This window comes from Anguilla anguilla, chromosome 3 (assembly GCF_013347855.1).
Source record: "Anguilla anguilla isolate fAngAng1 chromosome 3, fAngAng1.pri, whole genome shotgun sequence".
Taxonomy (NCBI): Eukaryota; Metazoa; Chordata; class Actinopteri; order Anguilliformes; family Anguillidae; genus Anguilla; species Anguilla anguilla.
Window position 1 is genome coordinate 61,564,035 of NC_049203.1, and position 14,517 is coordinate 61,578,551.

A 14,517-nucleotide genomic window follows, 5' to 3' on the forward strand; every position below is an offset into this window, starting at 1 on the left:
GACTGTTTGCTGCTTGCTGTGGAACTATAACAGGTTTCGCACAGAGAGTCTGGTGATAGGTTGATGTAGGGAAGGATACATTGACGCACGTTCTCCAACTGCTCAGAGATAGCGCTGCCATTGTCGCTGATATGGCTTATAGTCAATATGAATGTGATATGACAGGGATTAGGCAGACTTCCAAATACATTTTGTTTTTAAAAAATGTATTCATCTGTGTGTATTTCACATGTGATATGGGATGCTTACCCTGTGTTGCATGGTTTATGCCTCTGTCCTATCTTTAGAGCAAGACTACACCTCAAACATTTTGGTTGTAGTTTATAGAAATATTATTTTGCATATATTTTTTCAAATGTCTGCCTGTCTATGGTGTGACCAACACGCTCTTCTGCTTAAGATAAGCTGAATGTTCCGGTGAGACGGCAGTGGAGAAGAACACAAGACCTGAACCACCTCCCGCGTGTGTCACTGAGCACTGATCGCTTCCTCTGTTTGATCTCCCGACATTACCACCTGCACTGATAGCCAGGTGTACCAGAGAGAACACAGAGAATAAGAGAGAGAGATACACTTAAAAGATAACAGGATAATATCCTATAGGGTAATACAATAAGGATAATAACACGATACCAGTCATAAAGGACACAATAGCTGGATGATGCATAGATGAACGAAAAGAGCACTATATATCCATCCGGTGTTACTCATGAACAATATCACTGATGTGCGCAAAGAAAAGAACTGTCATTTACAAAGACATGTGGACAGATACGCTGGGAAGGGCATTCTCTAATAAATGGGGATGCTGTTGAGCTCCTCGCATTTAACTTGAGTAAGTGAAAGAGCTGGAGATGGAAAAAAATGATACAGCTACTCAATTTGGAATCATGCCTTGACACAAAGGAAATTATGAAAGAGAGTTTCCTCCAATGGAATGACAAAACGAAAATGGCTGTCTTTGCAGAGCTGATTATATTTATTTTAGAATCCAATTAGAGTGGAGAAAGAGGGCTCCAGCTTTTGTGTGTGGCGGTTGCCATTCTACAGAACCTGAACTGTAGCGGAATTCAGTGCTGTGCTGCCCTGCTGGGAATGTGGAGGGAGCAAGATTCCGCTGGACCTTCGCGGCAGACGAGAGACATGCTGATGTTAGGACCGAGCTTCAAATCTCATTAAAATGGATTCCACATTCCCAAGGTTCTGCCTTTAGAGGAAGCTGAAAGAGAAGCTGGTGGAGGTGGAGGTGGAGGTGGAGGGAAGGTGGGGAGGGTGGGAGGTGGGACCCTGAGAAAGGGCTAAAAACCAACAGTAGGTGACATAGGCAGAGGGAGGCACTAAGATGACAAAAAGATGCACTTCCACATCCTTTTTAAAAAATTTTTTTTACCATGGCTCTCTCCCCTAACTGTAGGGTATTTTCATTTGCTGCGGTTCAAGGGTCATTTAATAACCTTCCATTACGTTTTTAATTTGAATCGAAGTGACAGTGAATGGAGCGCTTCCAAAACAGGCAACCTGTGCTGCATATCAATGAGCAGGGGAGATGCAGCTCCAGCCCTGCACACACTGGGGCCCGAGTCTGCTCCTCCCCAACTGAACCTTTCCTGGCAGAAGCTGTCCCATGGGACCCAAAAGAATTGGGTTATATACTGTACAACAGAGGATATTGGCGAATTTATTTGGACTGTCAGTAGCAAACGCGTGGGCGCACACACACACACACAAATACACGTATGCATACACACACGCATGCACACACACACACACACACACACACACACACACACACAGGTCTATGTGATGGATATGAGTGGTTTGATTGCTAAACGGAAACTTGTGTGCCAAAATAAAAACTGTGTATATACATTTTTTTACTGAAAAAATATTTATTAATCTATTGATAGTTGTTAAAATATGGGCAGCTAGTGAATGTCTTCATCCGTGAGCCAATTTCAAGCCCTTTAGTGGAAAATTGAATTCCTAAGACATTTTACCAGGCAGAAAAGCACTGTAGGACATTGAAGATTCTATTTCACATTTCTGTGGTCGGTCCTTTTGAATAGTTATTTATCTTTGAAAGGACAGAATCAATTTGAATGCACTTTCTTGCACAATGTTTATTTTATCAACGCCAAAGGTTTTGTATGAACCTTGCTCGGATTTAACATGCATACCTGTATTTATTTGTGGCATGACTTAAAATGTTTCTTCTGCATACTGGTGAAGTGACTGAGCAGTTATATTATGCTATCTGCTATGTTGTACCGTTCAAATTCCGTAGAAAAACAATTCTGGAAAAAGAACTTGCTTTGATGCTGTTTTTTACGCAATGATTTACCAGATAGGGAAGCAGTACCAGACCACCAACTTTTCTCACACATACAGGGATGCAGTTTCAGCTGTTCACTAGGCCAAGGCTGGTAATACATTAGATATATATTGTTTCACAGGAAGACCCATAAGTACTTGCATAATCTCATAAAGAAAGTTAACTGAAGACATGCAACTAAGCTTACCATGCAAAAGTTTCCCCCAACCCCTACTTTTAATCTGTGGATTAATTTTTTAAAAAACTTATTAAACTTGTCCGGTTGCCCGAATGTTGTTTCTCCTGGACGCAGGGCATTGCGATGCAAATGAAATGCGGATTCCCCCCCAGCCCTTCGCTCTGCCGAAGTGAAAAAGGTAAACATTTGCATAATGCGCTCGCAGTGGCCGCCGCTACCAGCCCTGCGTTATTCCATTAACCCGAGCCGCCATGCAAAACAACCGCGCTGCGCTGTAATCAGCCTGCAGCCATGCGCTGGAAAGCGGCCTCCTCCGGAGCGCACGGGTCCCGTTTGCGCCGGGGGGGGGGGGGGGGGGGAATACGCAATTAATTTGGGATTAGCCGCATCTCTGGAAAATAAAAAGCGCACGCGTGGCACGTGGCCGTTTCACTCAATTCGTCCCTCTTACGCCGACTGTGTCTCTGATATGCTTTTTTCCCCACGATGAGTAATTGTCTGTGTGTGAAATTTGCACGTTTATGGCCTACCGGGCTCAGTGAATAAGTCTTGTGTCATGCCATTGTTGCCTCAATGGTTCCATTGATTTGCTTGTACCATGGGTGGTATAAAGAACCACAAACCGCAGTCCCATTGATTTTGATTTGTGGCATCCTCAAGCTTACATTAATGACTATTTTTATATCGAAAGCATATCGAATAATAAAAGACTCAGATGCTGACTCCTCATTTTAACATAGATCAAGACAACTGAGCAACGGAACATAATACTGCAAACAACTGTAATTATGTCACTCTTCTCACTGAGGGCTCTCCGACCGTAAATGAGCCTGAATAATGGCTGCTTTACATTTTCCAAAACAAACAAAGACACACAGAACATTTTGCGAACAATTCAAGCTCTCGGACCATTTTCCTGGTAAACCCAAATGCATGGATGTTTTCTTCATTTGTAAAAAAAAGAATGTATCTGCAGTAGCCATAATTCTGGCTACCGCATGGATGTTTGTTTTAAAATGAGTAGTGAACTTCTTGCATTAATTCAGTTGTCCCGTAAATTCTGATTAGAGCCCAACCAAATGAACCAGATATGTACTTCTTCCGGCAGTAAATCATTGCGATGTCCCATAATGAAGCATTAATGAAGATGGGTTTGCATACTCTCCGCTAAATTGTAACTGATTACGAATGTTTAAGTCCATTATCCAACATTATATTCCTTGTCCTCCCTCAACGTCAGATTCGAATCGATTGCCAACCTTTTCTGCTGTTTGGCCTCTCTCTTTCCCTTATTCTTTTTTTAAAGATCTGCGTTTTGATGCATAGCTGCTGCTATTTCTGTAAATTGAGAGAATCCTGACTAATTTGCCACGATTTAGATGAATTCGTAATTATTGCTGACACTGTCCAAACTTAATTTGCGCACATAAATTGGCAAGTAGAGCAGCATATGCGAAGTGCGCGGGGTGGAATTGTAATGCGGTGTATTGTATAGCTGCGTTCAATAGGGTCGGATGGAAATTTATGATGGCAATAACAGCCGTTGACTGGAAACTGGCAGTTACATTATGATGCAAAGTAGCTCTATGGCGACTGGCTCCCCTGAGCCCCCCTACTGAATAGAATCTATTCGCTACACTGTCCTTGTGTGAAGTCAAACTTCTGCTCTGCAATAGGTTAGTCCTGTGCCCCTATCCCGCTGGCATGGAGAAAATTGAGCGTGACCGAAATTCTTAAGCACAGTTGGAGGAAAGATTGAGTTTCAGAGCCGAAGCTCCACGGTCGCAAACGGTTTCATCGCATTTCCTGCTGGTGCTGAGAAACTCACCACTGTGCTAAGAACTGACATTTTACCGGCAATAATGCTGTTTTTGGAAGGTGGTGATAAATGCGATTGTTGCTCTTTTGAGACTTTTGAAGAACTGAGGACAAGTGGGGCACAGGAGCCTCTGCTAACCTGGAATCTTTAAGAAATCTATTTAGTGTCCTTGAGGAACGTCCTAATGCCCGTGAACTACAAGCTTTGAAAACTGTCGGTGGTCTTTTCCACAATCAAGACTGCACAATTGTGGGGTAGCCTGTAGAGCACTATCCACATGTTCATTGCGAGCCGCAACGTCTGCGGTTCGAGTCTGACCGTGTGACCCTTTGTGGCACGTCTCTCTCTCTCTTCCCTGTTCTTCCTGTCTCTCTACACTGTTCTGTCCAATAAAGCTGAAAAAGCCCTCCCCCCCCCAACAACAAAAAAAAGACTGCATAATTGTATGATAAACATTACAGTGTGCCAATGTTACAGGTCTGACGTGGAATAAACCCGCCACTGTATCACATTTAATTATTTTATTAATTCTGAAAACAGAAGGGGAATGGACATATGTGAGTTTGCTGCACCGGATTACCACACCATTTCCAGATAGCATTAACAGAAGATAATCTCTGATTTAACTTTCACAGTGTCGCAAAAATAAAGAAAACACTTTACCCTTTACGGTTCAGTGCCTGTTTCAATTACCAAAATAAACATATTTCTTTACAGAGTATCAATTCCATATATCATTATCACATTTCACAATTCCAAAAAGACCAGCAATCTCACAGTCACTAAAACTAATTAACAAAGATTTTTAGGCTTATTAATCTCTATAGCTCTACATTTAACTGAATACTCGCACCTAGTGGACAAACAATTATTTGCACTCCACTAGCAATATTGAACGAACCTCATTTCCCCACGAAACTGGGTAATACAGTTCCGTGCATTTTCCCTGGGTTTAAGCTAACTGTTTCACATGTCCCTTTTAATACCAGATCCGTGCACTTTAATGCATTAAGTTGCCGAGTATTAGCTCAGCTACTGATATCCCCACGTTCCCTTTCCGAGTTAGTGCAGGGAATTATTGTTTCAGATTCGCTTTCGCTCAGGTAGGATGTACTAATAAAGTCGCGAATCTTCCTTCAAGAAACACAGGATGCATCGGCTTTGGAACGTCGTCGTACCCGGTATAACTTATTCATGTCGGAACTTACTCACAGCAGGTAACTGAGCATATCGTAAAATAACTTGGTTGGCTGCTGTGGCTATCAAGCTACGCACGCTTTGTACACTTTCGCGGCCATTCTGTTTCCCGTCTCCCGGTTCCTTTCGCAAAACGGCGCTTAATGCTCTAAATATTTCACAATCCATACCCGATTATTTTAGCTTGAATTCCGAAATGGAATATTTAGCCATCATCACCGAATATTTTCCAAAATGGACGGCGACCCCGTTCAGATACACAGTGTATTCGCGCCACAATCTCACTGACGCTCATGTTGTAATTAAACCTCATACTAAAACATATCACTTTCTACTTTCTATTACCGCCACACACTAACCTATTGCAGGAGTGAATATTACATTACCTGAAAACAGAAGGAGAATGGACATATATGAGTTTGCTGCACCGGATTACCACACCATTTCCAGATAGCATTAACAGAAGATAATCTCTGATTTAACTATCACAGTGCAGACCCCTGCAGTTAGTAGCGCCACCTTACTGCTGGGAGGTGGATATGCCCTCTCCATTAACAAACTGAATATGACTCCGTACACTGTCTTCAGTTCAGAGTGTGACACGAACACGGTCATCAATGTGATTTACATTTCCTCTTTGACAAGCCATGACCTGATACACAATGAATCAGTTCTCCCTAACCTGAATTTAAAAATCAACAACATCATACTTGCAGCCTTTGGAATTAGGATTGAAGGATAAGGCCCCATCCATCCTAAAGAAAAGGACCAACAGACATTGCTGTCAAGATCTCAGAGGTAACTCATGTAATCACCGATTGCAGTGTGTTTCAAGTGCTCATTATGGACATAAACAGATTTGTGCGCAGCAGGCAATTGACTTATTGTTAATCGAGCAGATAGACAATGCACCTTTTATAATACAAAATTGCTCCAATAAATGGCCTCTCTGAATAAGGATGCACTTGTGAGCGTGAGCATTGCTTTCCCTGCAAACCTCAGCTTTCTACCCTTTCCCCTAGCGAAAAATTAGTTGAATGTTTGTTCTGCTCAAATTTGTGCCTGTTGTCAGTCAGGCATTCAGGGTTCATAAAGGGATCTACCAGTCAATGAAAGCTGCCTAATGTTCTCATTCACCCTCACACAAGGTAGTGCTTATGCTGAGATCAACGGAATACCTGTGGCCTGCCATTTTTATCGGGAGGAACTTTCCGAAACTCTGACTCGCTCTGCACGTGACGTAACTGATGTAATGACCTAGAGGACAGTCGATAGAAAGGGGGTCGGAGGCAGATAATGGTGATATTGATCAAACTAATCAAACTATCATTAGCTTGGTTTGATAAATTTGAAAGTACCCCTTCTTGTCTGCAGTGCTTGGGAGATTTAGAAGCATGCAACGTTATTTAAAAAGCAAATGACCCATGTGTTTCGAACGCTCTCTCAGTGTTCTAAGATTATAATTACAATCCACATCTAGAATTCAACTTGCGTACTCAGGAAGACTCTTTCTGTACCAGGAAAGTGTAAATTAGGTTGGGGGCAAACCTTTAGCGTATCCTGCAGAATACAAATCCTGCTTGGTCAGTCATACAGCTGGGACTGTGGGCTAAACTCCTCAACTCATGTATGTAGTCTGGAAAGTGCGTAGAAAAGTATATTATTAAAATCAAACTGTCTATAGAGGAAGCAGCCATTCTTCCTCTGTCATTGGGGAATCCTTCAAAGTGGACGGTCTTATTTTGGTTTAAAAACTGTGCTCATAACCCTATGAATCATGCCTCAGTAGTTTCAGGAGAGTGATTGAGCCGCAGGGTCCAAAGATAGCCCTCGTTTTAACTTCTAAAACACAACAAAGCATCTGATTCAGTGAGCAGCATTTTTTCCTTTAACTTCTTTTAAGAGTCCATGAAGAGGAGAGGGGTCAATATGAATGAATTGGGGCCAGGGCTGGATAATACTGTAGATTCTTTCATTCTTGTTCTTACATGTATCATTCTTTAATTATTATGTTTTTTCTTCTTCTTCTTTTGCTTAGCACACCATTGTTAATTTAAGCCTCAGCTCTCGCCCGTGGGAACAGTTAAAGTTGTGCACAACTCCCAGTGCGATATCTCCGAGCGAGGTTCCAATCTCCCCGTAATGAAAAGAAATGCACCTCGGCAGCAGATTCCGTTTAGGCTGGTTAATCTATGGCCCTGACCGCCTCCCCCAAGAAAGGGCTGATGGGACTCATCGGAGGTGGGGGTGGTGGTAATGCGGGCAATTCTGCGCAGCCATTTTAAAACAGAGGGAGCAGAACTGCTCAGTGGAAAGGAAAATGAGCAGCAGAATAATCTTAATAGCAGTTTGAACTTTCCCAGAGCTTTGCTGTGACCTCATCATTTGCCACTTCCCATTAAATATTTAAGGGAAGAAGGGGAAGGAGGATGTGGGCGGGCGGGGGGGGGGGGGGTGGGGGGTACTTCCCATCTGGATAATTCCTTACAGGGATGCCCTTTGGGCTTTAATGGAACAGCTGTCCTGAGTGCTGGGTTAAGTTTAAAGAGTATCCGTTGTCGGTGTTGAATTTGCAAGCACCGTGGGCAGATCTCTACTGCCCCTTTCTTGGTCTCCATGTGCGTTTAAAGCTTTCTCTGTCAGAGAGATCCTCCTGAGGAATGCCTCATACCATCATGAATTATGTGCCTGACACAAACTCACGTGGTTCAAGGATGTTTTTACTCCAATTAATATAGATTTTTAATTCAATCAATGCAAGTTCACATAGTGGGTGAACCTCCCAGAAACATTAAAGGTTTTGGCAAGAAGTCTGTGCCGAGTAAAATTATTCTACAAACAGAGAATGAATAACTTCACCTCAGATTTATAGCTTCTACAGAACGTGAAATCATCTTCAAAAGCACAGTTAATCCTCTGAAGGAAAACAGAGAAGATGATGGTCAAATAAAATTTCCAGTCAGATTCCCACGTAAAGGGGGGAATACATATCAGGTAATCTGCCAGAACTTTTGAAGATTTCGTTTTCAGAAGACAGGCCTGAAATATCGGTCATCAAAGGTATTTTCTGTGCCATTTTGTGAATATACTACTGTAACACAGAGGCATTGATTTGTAATGAAGGGACTGAAAATTTAAGGGCAGTGACTGTTTGGAGGAGCAGCTAAAACAAATTTACTTAGTGAAGTTTCTCAGTCATTTAAGTAGTGCTAGTCATTGTACCTCAGACAATTGAAACTACACAGATTTTTATCCTTTTATGTCTTTTAAAGTTGTGAGTTCTGTGTCAGATGGAAATGCATTTAGTGTTTCTTCGGCGTCTTCTGGGAACCGGTTTTATGACTGTTACAGAAAGGAACGTGAATATGGTCTTCTACATATTCGGTGTTCTTCCATTTCATAAAGTTGTTATGGCGCTATAGGTCATGGTATGACATCTTCACTGTCAGACACCTTATTGATAAATATAGATTGACCTTTAGAATGGCTAGCGTTGCATTAGGGAGGTTCTGTGGGGAATCGTACTTAAAGCACCCAGACGCACTGTAGAGTAAATATCTTGTAGCTTGCTGTTTTTTCCGCTGTCATGAGTATACAGCAAGCCCAGCATCTTCACTGAAAAGCTGATAAATATAATATATTGCCAGAATCCCCGGGCGCGACTGGAAATGTGTTGCTTGACTGCGCCTTGCAACTCTCTGCCTAAGCAAAAAGACAAATTGGGTCCGCCATCAACAAGGGAAACGTGGTCTGTCTACCTGGGGGTGGGGAGCAGGGTAAAACGTAAGATTTATGCTGTGTTCCACCACTGTTTTTCACTTTCCTCTGTCTCTCTCTCTCTGTCTCTCTCTCCCTCTCACTCTGTCTCTCTCTCTGTCTCTGTCTCTCTCTCTCTCTCTCTCGCTCTTGCTCTCGCTCTCTCTTTTCTCTGGTAAACACTGTTGTGAATTTTGCCTGCTTCAGCTGCCACGGCTCTGTTGCTGCCTGTCGCCTCCGCTCAGCTGTGGAGATGCATAACAGCCGGGCTTTCGCCCCCCCCCCCCCCCCCCCCCCCTCCTGAAGAAGCAGCCTGTGAAGGCTCAGCATGCTGTCCAAGGGCTGAGCCTCTGGCAGATGAGGCCATCACTCGCCCTAGTGCATGCAGGGCTCCTTCTTCCCTCGTCCTGCTTTCATATCGCCTTTCCCTCCCTGCAGTCTTCCCTCCAGGGGAACTCGGGTCAAAGCGCAGCCATGTGATATGATTTCTGGTATATGCGGGTGTGCATACAGCTATTCCAAGCATTTGTGGGGGGGGGTGGGTGTGTGGGGGGGGGGGGGCAGTGTGAATGGCAGCTCAGGGGGCTTCTGCTGACATCATCGGCGGTTCATCGGATCACTGTGTACAGGCGAGAGTGCGATGATGCGCCGGATTGACGCTCGCATGCTCTCCTTTTCGCGTTTTTGCGCGAGCCCGAAGCTTCGTATGTCGCGTGGTGAAAGATGGAGCCGTCCAGACTTCAGCCAGAGATCGAGCGACTCCCCGAACGCGCGGGGAGAGCTGACAGCCGGGCGGCGTCGCCGCGGCACCCAGCCGACGCTCGAGCTGTAATAGGCAGTGTTCTTCAGAGTGCATGGACAGATTATGAGCTCCTGTTTAAGGTTCCCCACATTTCCACACAAAAACAAAGTACATAAGTGCCCCTGCCGCTGCCAGTCACAGGCAATAGTATGTTTTCCTTGTACTGCCAAGAAGAAAAATAAAAAAAATACCCATTTTTATTGACTGCAAATAAGTTTTGGCAGCAATAACCATTTGTTTGAGTATGTTATTGTGTCAAACTGTGACCTTATTCTTCTCAGCAGGAGACTGGTCAGCCTACAGACTCCTTCCGAGAACCTTATCCCCGCTAACACAGAAAGCTCTGAAATATGGCGGATTCCCTGCCAGATCCAGCACTGAGCCAATGGGCTTAGCCGAGCTCTGACTGTGGAAACGAGAGGGCTGGACCCTGCCAAAAGAACCACTGAGTAATTTGTACAGATCACACTGCAGGGGGATCCGCAGTTCATCCCCCATGTCCGTATTCTATAAATGGCCATTCGGCTTATAAAAGGTGCCAGCCAAGTTGAACAATGTGAGGCTGTGCGCTTACTCGGCAGGACTGTACCTCTCTCCAGTCGGTTGGGCATGGTAGATTGGTGGCGGGCACCTCAAACTGGTGCAGGAAGTGAGGGACCGGCAGCAGCCAGAGGTGGCAGTTCAGCCGTAGGTTAGGCTAACATCCTGCATTACAGGTTCATCTCAGTTGATTTGTTCAGGGACTCAGTGCTGCGCTTGAAAGCATCTCCTTTCATTGTGGACATTGCATGGCTGTACTGAAACCCCTGGAACAGATCGACTGATGCACCAATTTTGATGTTTCAGTTTTTTTGTCAAAGCATATTATGCTCTACTAATAAATACATGAAATAAAATAAAGGTTATTCATTTTGGAGAGATCAAGCTTTATCCTAAGGTTAAATATATTATTTTCTGTTAGCTTAGCTGTATTGGCTCCTGTTTTATAAACTGTGTAAAATAAGGAGGTAAAGGACTAGGGAGCCATTGTGCGTTGCTGGTATGTTACACACTGGTGTATTAATTGCTAAGGATTTAATTAAAATGCACAGAGACGAGGTGCTGCTCTCCCCCTGGGAGTCCGGGCTACTGATATAATAACTACCTGATTGCTAACCCGATACTGTAAGCAGCACCCACAGCTCCACAGCACGGCCCTCATTATTTTATAGATCTAAATATAGAGTAGACCGGGAAGTTTCTCCTCTCCCTGTTACTTTACTCAAAAGAGCATTAGCAAGCATTAGCATTTTTATTACCCCATCACCTATCCAAAGAAAACATGTCCCTCTCCAAGCACTAAAAAAGCAGTAAGACGTACAAAGATATACAATGGGCTTTTAAGTCGAGGGGAACAGGATTAATCTGGCTGGATTAGAAAGTGGGTTAAAGACAACAGCAACAGCAGCAACAACAACAACAAAAAGGCCAATTACAAATCAGTAGCACAGGAGTTTTGTCATTTGTCTGCTGTAAGTAGGCATCTTATTTTGACATTGACTCACACTGTGATATTTTCATTGTTTTTATTTATTATGTGTAAGGCCTGTATTTAGCACAACTTTTCACAAGGTAAATAATGCATCTATTTTTAATGTGCCATTTGGCACAGGTAAACCTTCAGGCTTGATTCCAAGAGATATTGGTGGTGGGTGAGGTGAGTTCCCACTCATCACTGTAAAGCACTTTGAGCATTCAGAAAGGTGCTGTATAAATGCAATGGTTCACTCATTCATTCATTCACACGGGCTGCTGGGTTGCTTATCCTGTTAAGCCTCTGTTCTAGTGCATGGATGCTGGGGAGACGGCATCTCATCGTACAGCAGTGACCCCTGCTGGTTGGTCAGGTGCCTGTAAGTCAAACCGTTAAGCTGTATGTGAAGATTCTTCCTCAGAATCTCATCCCTGTAAGCCTTAGCTGTGGTGTGATAAGAGGTGGCTGTTGACTTCACATGCCTAGTCGGAGTGCGCATGTTTGTTTTTGCGCTTTCCTGAAGTGACAGTGGAGGTTGAGCAATGAGCACCGATAAATACAGTGGGGCATCCCAAATCGAGGGGGATTTTAAAAAGAAAAGGCTGCTTAAGAAAGATACCAGGGCCTGAAAAGCCTTTCCTGTTTTTATTTTGTTTAAAAAAGAAGCTGCTTGGATGATGTCAGGCGGCGTCCCGTTTATCCAGTTGCCCTGTGCGCGTACTCTCTCTGGGCTCCATATTTACGCCTGCTTGACGTCTGATGGATGAGATGTAGTCTTTTCCAATGAATAAGGTCTGTGAGTCTTGGGAGAGAGTCTGAGACTCTCCTATTGTAGTGCAGTGATGTGAATCCAGTCAGCTGAATGAAAAAAGAGCTTTGAGACATAACAGGGAACTTCATACCTGGTTGTCTGTGCACACCACAGAATCACACTTAAAGCATATGTTCGGTGCTTGTGGCTGATTGCATTGTACTTTTTACAGACATGCTCTTCAACAAAAGATCAGTCTAATAAGTCACTGCTGTGACAGGTTAAGAATACGTTATTGTGAACGAATCTTACATTTTTGATGGGCCTCTGTCCATCTAATTGACCAAACACAAATTAAAGAGAAAACATTCTGTCAATCTTGTTTTATTGTACAGACATAAGTAAGGCTTGACATCTTACGTGACAGATGACTTGTAGAAGCTATTTGTTTTAATAAATGCCCCCCCTGTCCTGCCAGAGGTCAAAGTTTCAATGTGTCAGCTATCCAAATTATCCTATTAAAACTTTACTGTATTACAGAAAGAGTTCAGCAGAGAGGAAAAGTTAACAGCAATAGTGAGTAGTTTAAGGATTTAATTTCAAATTTTGAATGGGATACTGCTGGTATTGTTGAAGGGTCACTTACATGAGGTAAAATTCCTATATCAGTTTCATAGGCCAGTTTAAGAAAGTAAAAAAGCTATATTTATGTAATATAACACCAAAGACAGATAGATAAAAGGAAGCCATTGGGCGGATTACTCAACAAAGAGAAGTAATAGTTTTTTTTTTTTAAATGCATATTTTTAATAACCCACAAAGACCTAAGGGGACTTGGGTGCAGAAAAGTGAAGAAAAAAGGAAGAAAATAATGAAATAAGTGAAAGAATGAAAGAACCACCAAGCTCTCCCAGAGGAGGACAGAGGGAGAGAAGATAAGAAAACTGCCTTCAGTTGGACAAGTGGTGTCTTTCTCTTTTCCCTCCAGAATACCTCTCCTCAAAATCAGAAGGCCAGTGTTCACTTGAAAGAGTCTATTTATACAGTGTGTTTGGAAAATTTCGATTAATTCCTGGGAAAACATGGAAGCAATGTGAAAACTTGTATTATCACATATATAACAGCATTTTATTCTGTCATATAATTTATACATTAATGACTCATTTGCTGAACACGTGTATGCGTTAAACTAGGTTGTTAATTCTAGCATCACTTTTTGGCATATTTGCTCTTTCAATTGATGTAATTTGATGGAAACTAAAACCTGTATTCAGTCAGTTTTTGTCCTTAGTTTTTTCCCTTGGCTTAAATACAACATAAATAAATATTTGACAGGTTCAGAAATGACCGAAATCTTTTTGTTAAAAAAAAAGAAAGAAAAGAAAAACACTTGCCTTGACACCATGGCCAGTATTTGTAGTTGGGTCTGGTTGGCAACAACCTCTGTTTCAGGAGATACAGAAACCAGATTAGAAGATTATCTAACTGTTGTGGCCTAAACGGCTGGTTCCTTAGTTCATTACCTTACACACAATTTGGCCTTTGAGAGTTGGTCTTTTTTTTGTTTTGTTTGTGTGAACACTTACAGAAATTTTATAATATACAGCAAACTTATTTTTCACATTTATCTTGTTACCCACCACAATCCCACTCATGACCCACTGGTGCATGCCCACTCACAGTTTGGGAAATGGCTGGTGTAGGTTGCACTATCTTAGAGCATCAAGAGCATCAAGCATCAAGAGTTGATCATACCTTCTGGTGCGCTACCTTAGACTTTGCATCAAGGTCACTGCCCAGTATTCTAAGGCACTGCAGCAGTGGAAGTGAATACCAGCGCCCTGCATATTTACTGCGTGTTTTACTCAACCGGGCCAAGCAGACGGAAACACATCCATGTTGTTCAGCTCCTGAATATGGATGAAGAGGCACTTAAGAGACATTGTGCAAGACTGACACTTTTTTTGCCACGGAGACCCCGTTCCCTGATTTGCATGCCGGTCAGCCGTAACCGCGGGCAACATGTTTAGCACACGGTGAAATAGTTGTGATGATTCCTTCATGGCCGTGTAATTACAATGGCCAGCTGGCGCTTTCAGTCCCAGAGCAGTGCTGCGTGCGGCCGGATGCCGGTCTGCCCGGACCGGCCGCTGCCATCCCCTTGTCAAA